Source organism: Pipistrellus kuhlii, unplaced genomic scaffold (genome assembly GCF_014108245.1).
Source record: "Pipistrellus kuhlii isolate mPipKuh1 unplaced genomic scaffold, mPipKuh1.p scaffold_m20_p_90, whole genome shotgun sequence".
Classification (NCBI taxonomy): Eukaryota; Metazoa; Chordata; class Mammalia; order Chiroptera; family Vespertilionidae; genus Pipistrellus; species Pipistrellus kuhlii.
In genome coordinates, this window is record NW_023425596.1 from 358,936 (window position 1) to 369,701 (window position 10,766).

Genomic DNA, 10,766 nt, shown 5'->3' on the forward strand with positions numbered 1-10,766 from the left:
TCTCCCAGTTGACCTCTCAGACTGGTTCCTGCGTGAACCCATGGGGAGCCCAACCGGCCCCTGCCATCCAGGCAGCTGCACCTGCTCACCAGACAGAGGCTGTGTGGGTGTGGGGTGGGCTCCTTATGGGTGCCTGGAACCTGAGGGCAGGAGCTTCCCCAGCATGCAAGCCCTGGTTTCCAGGGGAGGTGTAGCAGGGGGCGTGAGAGTGAGCTCGGCAGACACCCCACATTCTCACAGCACCTCTGTCCGTCATTCCCGCCCCCAGGTAGCTGGCGAGAGGTCACAGCCCCCTGCCCTAGTGCCACGGGAGATTGGTCGCCTCTACCCATGCCCAGATCCCCGTCCAAGCCCAGGACCCCAGCCCCAATCGGGTGATCAGGGCCTGCCAGCTGCTGGTTGCTGTCTGCAGGGGCAATTGGTCAGGGCTGGGCCCCCTGTCTAACGAGCTCCGCTCCCCACCTCCACCACTGGTTGCCATCTGTGGGGCGATGAGCAGGGCAATTGGGCCCCTGCCCACACGTGCCGTGGCCTGGCGCTACCCACTCACCTGCTCCACCATCCCAAGGCTGTCCTGCTCTTGTCAAGGCCCATTGGGGCCAGCAGTGCCTTCACTTCCAGCGCCATGTTGCTGACACCCACTGTGTTCTGCACTGCCCCCTTGTGGTTAGTGCACATCATAGCAAGTGGTCAAACTCCTGGTCGGACAGTTTGCATATTAGTCTTTTATTATATAGTATATTTTCTATGCTGTACACTACATTCTCTTGACTATTGTAACTACTAATAGTAGTTCTTAATCCCTTCACCTTTCACCTACTCCAACACCACTCATCTGAAAACCATTAAAATTTTCTCTATGAGTATTTCTGTTTTGCTTGTTAGTTTATTCTGTTTTTTAGATGCTACATATAAGTAAATCATATAGCATTTGTCTTTCTTTGTCTGACTTATTTTAATCAGCACATTACCTCCTATATTGTTGTAGGCAGCAAGATTTTATTCTTTTTTATGGCCGAGTCATATTTCATTGTATGTATGCAACACTTCTTTATCATTCATCTATTGATGGACACAGGTTGCTTCCATATCTTGGCTATTGTAAAAAATTCTGCAATGAACATATGGAAGTATATATCTTTCTTATTTGGTGTTTTGGGTTTCTTTAAGATAAATACCCATGCTCTCGCTGGTGTGGCTCAGTGGATAGAGCTGCAGATGGAAGGGTCCCAGGTTCAGTTCCAGTAAGAGCACATGCCCAGGTTCAGGCTCGATCCCTAGTAGGGGGCGTGCAGGAGGCAGCTGATCAGTGATTCTCTCTTATCATTGATGTTTCTATCTCTCCCTCCCTCTCTCTGAAATCAATAAAAATACATTAAAAATAAATACCCAGAAGTGAAATGGCTGGGTCTTTCTTTGTCTCTTGTTACATAGCCTTTGTTTGAAAGTCTGTTTTGTCTGGTATAAGTATTGCTACATAGCTTTTGGTTTGTTTGTTTCCATTTTCATAAAATACTAGAGGCCCAGTGCACAAAATTTGTGCACAGGGGTTGGGGTCCCTAAGCCAGGCCTGCACCCTCTCCATTCCAGAACCCCTACGGGATCAGGCTTAAACCAGCAGTTGAACATCCCTCTTGCAATCTGGGACTGCTGACTCCTAACCGCCCTCCCTTGCCAGCCTGGTCACCTCTAACTGCCCATCCCCCGGTCTGATCGCCCCTAACTGCTCTCTTCTGCTGCCTGATCTCCCCTAACTGCCTCTGCCTCAGCCCCCACCACCATGGCTTTGTCCAGAAGGGTGTCTGGAAGATGTCTAATTAGCATATTAACTTTGTATTAGTATAGATATTTTTTCCCTTTAACTTCAGTCTGTATCTTTCGATCTGAAGTATAGACTGCATGTGTAAGGGTCTTGTTATCCATTCAACTTCCATATGTCTTTTTGATTGAAGCATTTAACCTATTTCCATTTAAAATAATTGTTGATAGAAGAGTATTTATTGTCACTATATTAATCATGGTTTGTTTGTTTTTTGTCATTGTTCTTAATCCTCATCCAAGGGTATTTTTCCGTTGACTTTTAGAGGAAGTTAAAAGGAGAGGGAGAGACACACAGAGAGAAAGACTGATGTGAAAGAGACACATCAGTTAGTTGTATCATGCACACACTCTGACCAGGACAGGATTGAACCTGCAACCAAGGTATATGCCCTTGACTGGAAATGAACCCAGGACTCTTCAGTCTGAGAGCTCATGCTCTATCTATTGAGCCAAACCAGCTAAGGCTTATTCGCTTTTTGTTTTGTTTTATTAATCTTTTATTCTTCTTCTTTAAGAAGACTTTTTTGCTCTAGCCAGTTAGGTTCAGTGGATAGAACATCAGCCTGTAGACCAAAGGGTCCTAGGTTTGATTCTGGTCAAGGGCACTTACCTCCGTTGCAGGCTTCTCCCCAGCTCAGGCCCTGGTCAGGGCACATGCAGGAGACAGCCAGGTTATGTGTTTCTCTCCCATCAATATTTCTGTCTTTCCATGTCTCTTACACTCTAAAGTCAATGGGAAAATACCTTTGGGTGAGGATTAAAAAAAAAAAAAAAAAGATCCTTTTAACATTTCTTGTAATACTGGTTTGGTGGTGATGAACTCCTTTAGCTTTTTATTTTCTGGGAAGCTCTTGATCTCTCCTTCAACTCTGAATGATAGCTTTGCTGGGTAGAATAATCTAGGCTATAAGTCCTTGCTTTTTCATCATTTTGAATATTTCTTGCCAATTCCTTCTGGCTTGCAAAGTGTCTGTTGAGAAATCAACTGACAGTCTTACAGGAGCTCCCTTGTAAATAAATAACTACTTTTATATTGCTGCTTTTAAGATTCTCTTTTTGTTAATCCACACCTGAGAATTTTTTAAATTTCTTTATTGATTAAGGTATTATATGTGTGTATATATACATATATATACACATATATACTCATCTCCCCATTACCCCCCCTCCTCGAATATTTTTTTATTTTTATTTTTATTTTTTTTTATTTTTTTTTTAAGAGAGAGTGGAAAGGAGGAAGAGACACAAAAAGAGAAACATCAATTGGTAGTCTCCTGCACACAACCTGGCCAGGCCCAGGGATCCAGCCTACAACTCAGGTATGTGCCCTTGACTAGAATCAAACTGGGACACTTCCGTCCACAGGCCAAGGCTCTATCCATTGAGTCAAACCAGCTAGGGCAACAATAAAGATTTTTAAAATAAAAAGAATTTGTGGCAGCCTTGGCCTGTGTTCTTCAGTGGTTAGAGCATTGCCCTGTGAAAGGAAAGGTCACGGGTTCAATTCCAGATCAAAGGTTGTGGACTCCATCTCAAGGGTGAGTGCCAATCAACGATTTTTCTCTCATCATTGATGTTTCTCTCTCTCTTCCTCTCCCTTCCTCTCTGGAATCAATAAAAACAAAAAACAAAAACAAAAACACACACACAAAAAAAACATTTAATACTTTTAAAAAATATATATTTTATTGATTTTTTACAGAGAGTAAGGGAGAGAGATAGAGAGCTAGAAATGTCAATGAGAGAGAAACATCGACCAGCTGCCTCTTGCACACCCCCCACTGAAGATGTGCCCACAACCAATGTACATGCCCTTGACCGGAATCGAACCCGGACCTTTCAGTCCACAGACCGACGTTTTACAACTGAGCCAAACCGGTTTCAGCTAATACTTTTTTTTAAGAAAAAAATTTTAAGCTGGTGGGAAGCTGTGCCGTAAAGAAGGTTCTGGGATGTGTAGGCCAGATGCCTCCTGTGTATCTGGAGCACTTCCACTCTTGGAAAGTGCAGACATGTTCCTTGCTCTGGCGGGGAAACAGGGAGGTTTAATCAAGTTTTATGCATGTATGAAGGCATTTGGGTTACCAGAGGGCGAGGATGTGAATCCAGCTGCTTTCTGGGAATTTGAATCAGGCCGCCTGTGTTGGAGCCCGCCCCATCGCCCCAAGGGGGCGGGGCCGCAGGAATGCTGGGAAATGTAGTCCGTGAGCTCCGCGAGGTCGAAGGCACTTCCGGCGGCAGGAGGCTGAGCGCGTGGCCTCGGCCTCTCCGGGAGGTGAGTGAGCCCCGGGCCCGCAGCCTCTTTCAGCTTTTCTGACCCAATCTCAGGCTCAGCCGCCGGGCCCTCGGTCCCGGGGAGGCAAGGCCGCGGGCAGAGGCCGCGGGCGGGGCTGAGGGGCGGGGCTGCCGCTTGCCTTCCCCCGGCCTGGGCCCCGCTCCGGGGGCGTTTCCTTAGTGCGGGGTTAGGGGGGACCGGGGTCCCGCAGCGAGTGTTCTCCAGGGCTGCCCCACCTTCCCACCCCTTCCACACCCTGGCACTTTCTTTTTTTAAAACTTTTTTTTTTAAATATATGTTATTGTTTTTTTTACAGAGAGGAAGGGAGAGAGATAGTTAGAAACATCGATGAGAGAGTCATTGATCAGCTGCCTCTTGCACACCCCCCACTGGGGATATGCCCGCAACCAAGGTACACGCCCTTGACCGGAATCGAACCCGGGACCCTTCAGCCCCCAAGCCCACGCTCTATCCATTGAGCCAAACCGGTTTAGGCTCTGGCACTTTCTAGCCACAAACATTGGATGAGAACTTTAATTTCCTGGTGCCTCGGTTTCCCTTCGCTACAGTACGAGCCTCATGCATTTGTTTTGAGAACTAATGGCAACATAGTGCAAGTGGAATGTTTTGAACAGCTCAGGCGTCTGTCTGGCGAGGTGTTAGCCGTTATTGTTAGTATTGTCAGAATCAGAAAAATAGCCCTTTCTCCGGAATTCCTCCAAGGGCCATTAGCTCATTCTGATCCCCGCAGAAATGGGGCGATGCGTGTGCTACTTATGACCCGTTCTTTTTTTTCTTTTTTTTAATGTATTTTTATTGATTTCAGAGAGAGGAAGGGAGAGGGATAGAGAGAGATAGAAACATCCATGATGAGAGAAACTCATCGATCAGCTGCCTCCCAAGCCCGCAAACCAGGCATGTGCCCTTGACCAGAATCGAACCTGGGACCCTCCAGTCTGCAGGCAACTCTCTATCCACTGAGCCAAACCGGCCAGGGCTGACCCTTTCTTTCAGGAGCGGTCTCGGATTTCCTCTTGCTTTTCCAGGATCAGGCAGGATCCAGGTGTGTGCCAGGATCCTTCCCTCCCTTCCCTGACTCCCACAGCGGGCTGTAGGCTGGAGGGGAGTGAGCCCAGGGCTTCCTTTTCTGTTTGGAATGGAAGGTGTTTTATTCATTCATAGATGTTTCTGTTACGGAGGTGTTCGGTTATTGTTTAAATAACTGTGACATGTAGAACATGGGCAGCGCATGAGTACTGGTCACAGTAGTTACACATTGAGTGCTAAGTATCATTCTGAGGGTTTTATAAAAATGAACACGTTTAGTCTTCACAAGGCCCAATGAAGTGAATAATACTGTTCTTACTCACAGATGAGGAAATGGAGAGAGCGAGCAGTTACTTATCTGTCACGCTGCTAGTAAGAGCAGCGGATTTGCACCTACGGCTGTGCTTCTTGTATCTTTGCAGATTCTTCGTCCCACAGTTTAAAATCCCATAATTGGAATTAGGAAACAAATTAGTGAATCCTCCGTGTATTCCAGACTAGCCGTTGTCCTTTGCCCAGCACAGAGGAGTGTACACCATGAAAGACGTAGCAAATCAATGAAAAGGCAAAAGGATGTTGAAAGTATACTTTTCTCCCCCACCTTCTGCTCTGATACTTCAGTTCTGTCGTACAGTTGAACAAAAATAAAAAGCTTCTGTAATAACCATTGTTTAAACCTAAAACGAATTTGCTGCCTTTTGAACTTAGGGAGTCCCCGAGTGATGATTATGTGATCACTAAGCCTTTAAAAGGTATACGTATGCACTATCTAACCTAGTAACCAGTAGCCACCTGAGACTGTTGAGCACTTGAACTGTGGCTAGTGCTAATTAAGCCACACAACGGATTTCAAAGACTTAGTATGAAAAAAGAATGGAAACTATCTCAATTTTTATATTGATTAAAAGTTGAAATGGTAATACTTTAAATATATTGGGTTAAATAAAATATATTATTAAAATTAAGCTGACTTTTTACATTTTTTAATTAAATTTATTGGGGTGACATTGGTTAATAAAATTATATAGCTTTCAGGTGTACATTTCTATAGTACATCATCTGTCTATTGTACTGTGTCTTCACCACCCTAAGTCAGCATATCTACTAGAAACGTTTATTTATATATTTAAATATATTTATATTGATTTCAGAGAGGAAGGGAGAAAGAGAGAGAGATGGAAACCTCAATGATGAGAGAGAATCATTGATCGGCTGCCTCCTGCATGCCCCCTACTGGGGATCGAGCCTGAAGCCTAGGCATGTCCCTCCCCTTGACCAGAATCGAACCCAGCACCCTTCAGTCTACACTATGCACTGAGCCAAACCAGCGAGGCCTGTAAATGACAGCTCCTGTAGTTATATTATTGGGAGTATTTTGTGAATGGCCCGGGTTGCGTTATGGGTAACATTAGGGGGTTAGAGTTGATTTTGGCACTCCCTCTGATCCTAACAAATCGTGATTCTAACCTTGCTTACTGTATTAGGATCAGAGGGGAAGAGAAGCTTGTAATGTGTTTCTCTTTAATTTTATCGTCTTTGGGCAATAGGCAGGCTGTTGGGGTCAGAAGAAAAGCTGGAGGTGAAAAGCTCAAAGTCTCTCTGAAAGTATCGGGTCTAGTAATAATTAATGTCGTTTTTCAACATTCGTTTAAAATCTTGCTTGGCGTTGACTTGTATTGACATAACCTTCAAACATGTGGTATCTACAGAACGTGTGAAGTGCAATTAACAAGTTTTGCTTGAAAAAGTTTGTGTTTGGTTTTTGTTGCAAAACTAGGGCTAAGAAGATGGCGGATGAAGAGCATATTCGGCACTGCATGCTTTACGAGTTCCAATTAGGAAGAAAAGCAAGAGAGGCTGCAAAAAACATCTGTAGTGCTCTTGGTCAAGATGCAGTTAGCGCCAGAAAATGCCAGCGTTGGTTTGAGAAATTTCACAAGGGAAATTTTTCGTTAGATGACAAGAGTGGTCGAGGCCGTGTGTCCAATTTTGATCAAGAAGCTCTTCAAGCTCTTTTGGTGCAAAATCCTCAAATTACCCAACAAGAGCTTGTGACAACTTTAAATTGTTCACAAAAAACAATTTCCAATCAATTGCGTGCACTTGGCAAAGTCCAAAAGTTTGGAAAATGGGTTCCTCATGAGTTGACCGACAACAACCGTAATCAAAGATTCACAATTTGCAGTTCGCTCCTCTCTCGTCAAAACCGTTTGCCGTTTTTAGAGCAAATTGTTACTGGAGATGAACAATGGGTGCTGTATGTTACCGTATTTTTCAGACCATAAGACGCACTTTTCCCCCCCCCAGAAGTGGGGGGGAAAAGTCCCTGCGTCTTATGGTCCAAATATAGCCTACACATATACTTTAAAAAAAAAGTTTTTTTACTTGCCCGGCTCTGTGTGGTCTCTGTGTGCTTGCCCAGCTCTAAAATGGTTCTAAATGCTGCTGTTTACTTTACAGTAGGGGTGTCGAACTCAATCAGAGAAGGGGCCAAAATCTAAAATCCAGCCTAAATCGCGGCCGACTGGTTTACTGAACAGTCATAAACTGTCATTGTGATGGAAACGCAGCGGAGTGCAGTGATGACAGCGCGGTGCGGGCCACATTGCAAGGCCTGGCAGGACGGATTTGGCCCGCGGGCCTTGTGTTTGACACATGTGCTTTACAGGGTTGATTACGTGTTTATGACTGTGATGTTGGGTTTTAATGCACATAAAATATTTTAGGACACTTTGTTTCAGAATCTTTTTTTCTTCATTTCCCTTCTCTAAAAACTGGTGCGTCTTATGGTCTGGAGCGTCTTATGGTCCGAAAAATATGGTAATTTGAAAAGGTGGCCTCAATGGTTGGACAAAAATGAGGCTCCGCAGCCCACGCCAAAACCTGACTTGCATGCGAAAAAAGTGATGTTGTCTATTTGGTGGAATTTTAAAGGAATTCTTCATTATGAACTTTTACCATCTACCCAAACCATTACAAGTGCAGTGTATAGTGCCCAATTGGAAAGGTTAGCCCAAGCTTTAAGAGAAAAAGAACCCGCGCTGATTAATCGCAAGGGCGTAATTCTTCACCACGATAACGTACGACCGCATACTGCAAGAATCACTGCTGAAAAACTGCGCCAGTTGGAATGGGAAGTTCTCCGTATAACCTGCATATTCTCCTGATATTGCCCCTTCCGATTACCATTTGTTTTGTTCTTTGCAAAACTTTCTTCTTGGAAAAAAATTTAATAATGAAGAATGCCTCAAAAATGCATTGACCGAATTTTTTGCATCAAAATCACAAGAATTTTACAACAGAGGGATTAAAATGCTTCCTGAGCGTTGGGCACAAGTAGTAGAAAACAACGGCAACTATATTGTTGATTAAATTTTGTTGTATTGTTTAAATAAATTCGATTTAAAAAAGTATTAGAAAACGACATTAATTATTACTAGACCTAATATCTAGAGGGCTGGTATTGATTGATTTTGCTCCAAGTGTGATCCAGACATCAGCACATCAACATCACCTGGGATAGTTTTAGAACTGTGGGTTCTGAGTCCCCATCCTTGACCGTGAGGTTTATAACTGTTGGGGGTGAGACATAGGCAGCTGTATCTTCATGGGTCTCCAGGCTCATGGGCCCTTACAATTTGAGAAGTACTGGTAGAAAGGACTGACTTTGCATTTTCACAACAATATTGGCTGTTTCCCTCTGGCCAAATCACACCTCCTTCAGAGGCAGCTGTCGGGACGCTCTCTCCCTTTCGGCTGAGGTCTCTCCTGAAATGGAAGAGAAGCGTTCCATGGCAAAAACTCATTCCGTACCAGCCCTCCCACCGGCTCTGTTGTTCTTCAACGCCTCTCTCCCTGTGCCACTGGACTTTTATTTCCCTGGCACCCCTTTTCAGTGTCAGCTCCAGGAGATCAAGGTCTTTGCTTTGAATTTTGAAGGGAGTGATCCTTTATTTTTAGATATTATTTATTTCAAACATTTACAATTTTTATTATAAATGCAAAACAACTGATAAGAAGAAAAAACATTGAGAACGTATCACACTAGTAACCCTTTGCTGCATAACAGACGCCAGCCTTCGGTTTTTGCTTTAGGTAATTAGGTAAAAAAAAAAAATCTCAAACTATTATTTCTCTCCAGAAGAAACAAAGTAGAGGTATTCTGTTTAACAGGTGTGTACTCTCCGTCCAAACACGGTTCCTCTATGAATGAACAGCCTTGCTCCATGCTGTTCCAGTGCTTTCCTTCTAAAGCAGGTCTTCATTTGAACCGATGTTCATAAAACTGGCAGTGTTTAGCCGAAACCGGTTTGGCTCAGTGGTAGAGTATCGGTCTGCGGACTGAAAGGTCCCTGGTTCGATTCCGGTCAGGGGCATGTACGTTGGTTGTGGGCACATCCCCAGTAGGGGGTGTGCAAGAGGCAGCTGGTCGATGTTTCCCTCTCATCGACGTTTCTAGCTCTCTGTCTCTCTTCTTTCCTCTCTGTAAAAATCAATAAAATATATATTTTTTTAAATTTAAAAAACAAAAACAAACTGGCAATGTTTATAAATGCGGAGCGCTCCACGAGTTTGAGTGTCCTCCTTGGGCCATGCTGATCCTCTCTGTCTCATCTTGGTTTTGGTTAATGTGCTGCCGGAGTGAGCACGGAAGGGTTTCTTGATGTGCTGGCTCCTACCAGTGTCCCTGGCCCCAGCCTCTTCCCCCTCAGACCTCTCCTGTCCGCTGGGGGAGTGATCTGTTTCCAGCACAAAAGAAACCTTCCTCTGTCTGACCTTCATCCCAGTCTCTCAAGCCCTCACGTCTCTTCCCATGAGCCCTTAAACTCTATTTTTGTCTTTAAGCAGCAACCAGGAGACAAGATCCAGAAAACTGGCCCTGATGTGAGATCTGGAGTCAGGGCCCACCTGCCTCTTGACCTCCGTGCGCCTCAGCTTCCTTCTCTGTGAAATGAGAGCAGCGGTCACCGTCGTCCCTTCCTGAGAACTTCCTACCATGCCAGGTAGTGTGCCAGGGAATTGCACGGATTCGCTCATTTATTCCCCACAAGAATCCTGTGCCTGACATCCCGTTATCCCCGTATTACAGCTGAGAACAGGCACAGAGGGGTCAGCGATCGGAGCAAGGTCACACGCCTGGGACAGCAGTAGGTTCTTCACAGGTACCCGGATGCAACATGCATGCCAGATGCTTCTCAAGGTCCCTACCATGTCCCTCATGCTTATTTCATGTTGAATACTGCCATTTTCGTTGTAGCATTTAAATGACATATTGATCACCAGGCTTATGGTTAAATGAATCCTGCGGCATCACAGGTTTTTCATTTCTCTTCACCTCTGTGATAGTTTTTGTTAGGACCTGCTGCTAACAAAGTAAATTTGGCAAGGAGTGAATAGCTTATTTTTTTAAATCCTCACCCAAGGATGTTGTGTTTTTAGGTTTTTATTTTTTATTTTTGGGGTGTTTTTTTTGTTTGTTTTGTTTTTTAAATTATTTTAGTGAGAGGGAGAGAGAGAGAAACATTGATGTGAGAAAGAAACATTGATCCTCTGACTCCTGTGTGTGCCAAGACCTGGGACCAAACTCACAAGCTTTTGGTATACAGGACGGCCCTCCAGCCAA

At 44.5% G+C, this 10,766-nt stretch overlaps 1 pseudogene; it reads right to left on the reverse strand.

Moving 5' to 3' along the window:
* Positions 1–9,691: 9,691 nt before the first annotated feature.
* On the reverse strand, positions 9,692–9,792 carry LOC118713959 (annotated as a pseudogene).
* Between the last annotated feature and the right edge of the window lie 974 nt (positions 9,793–10,766).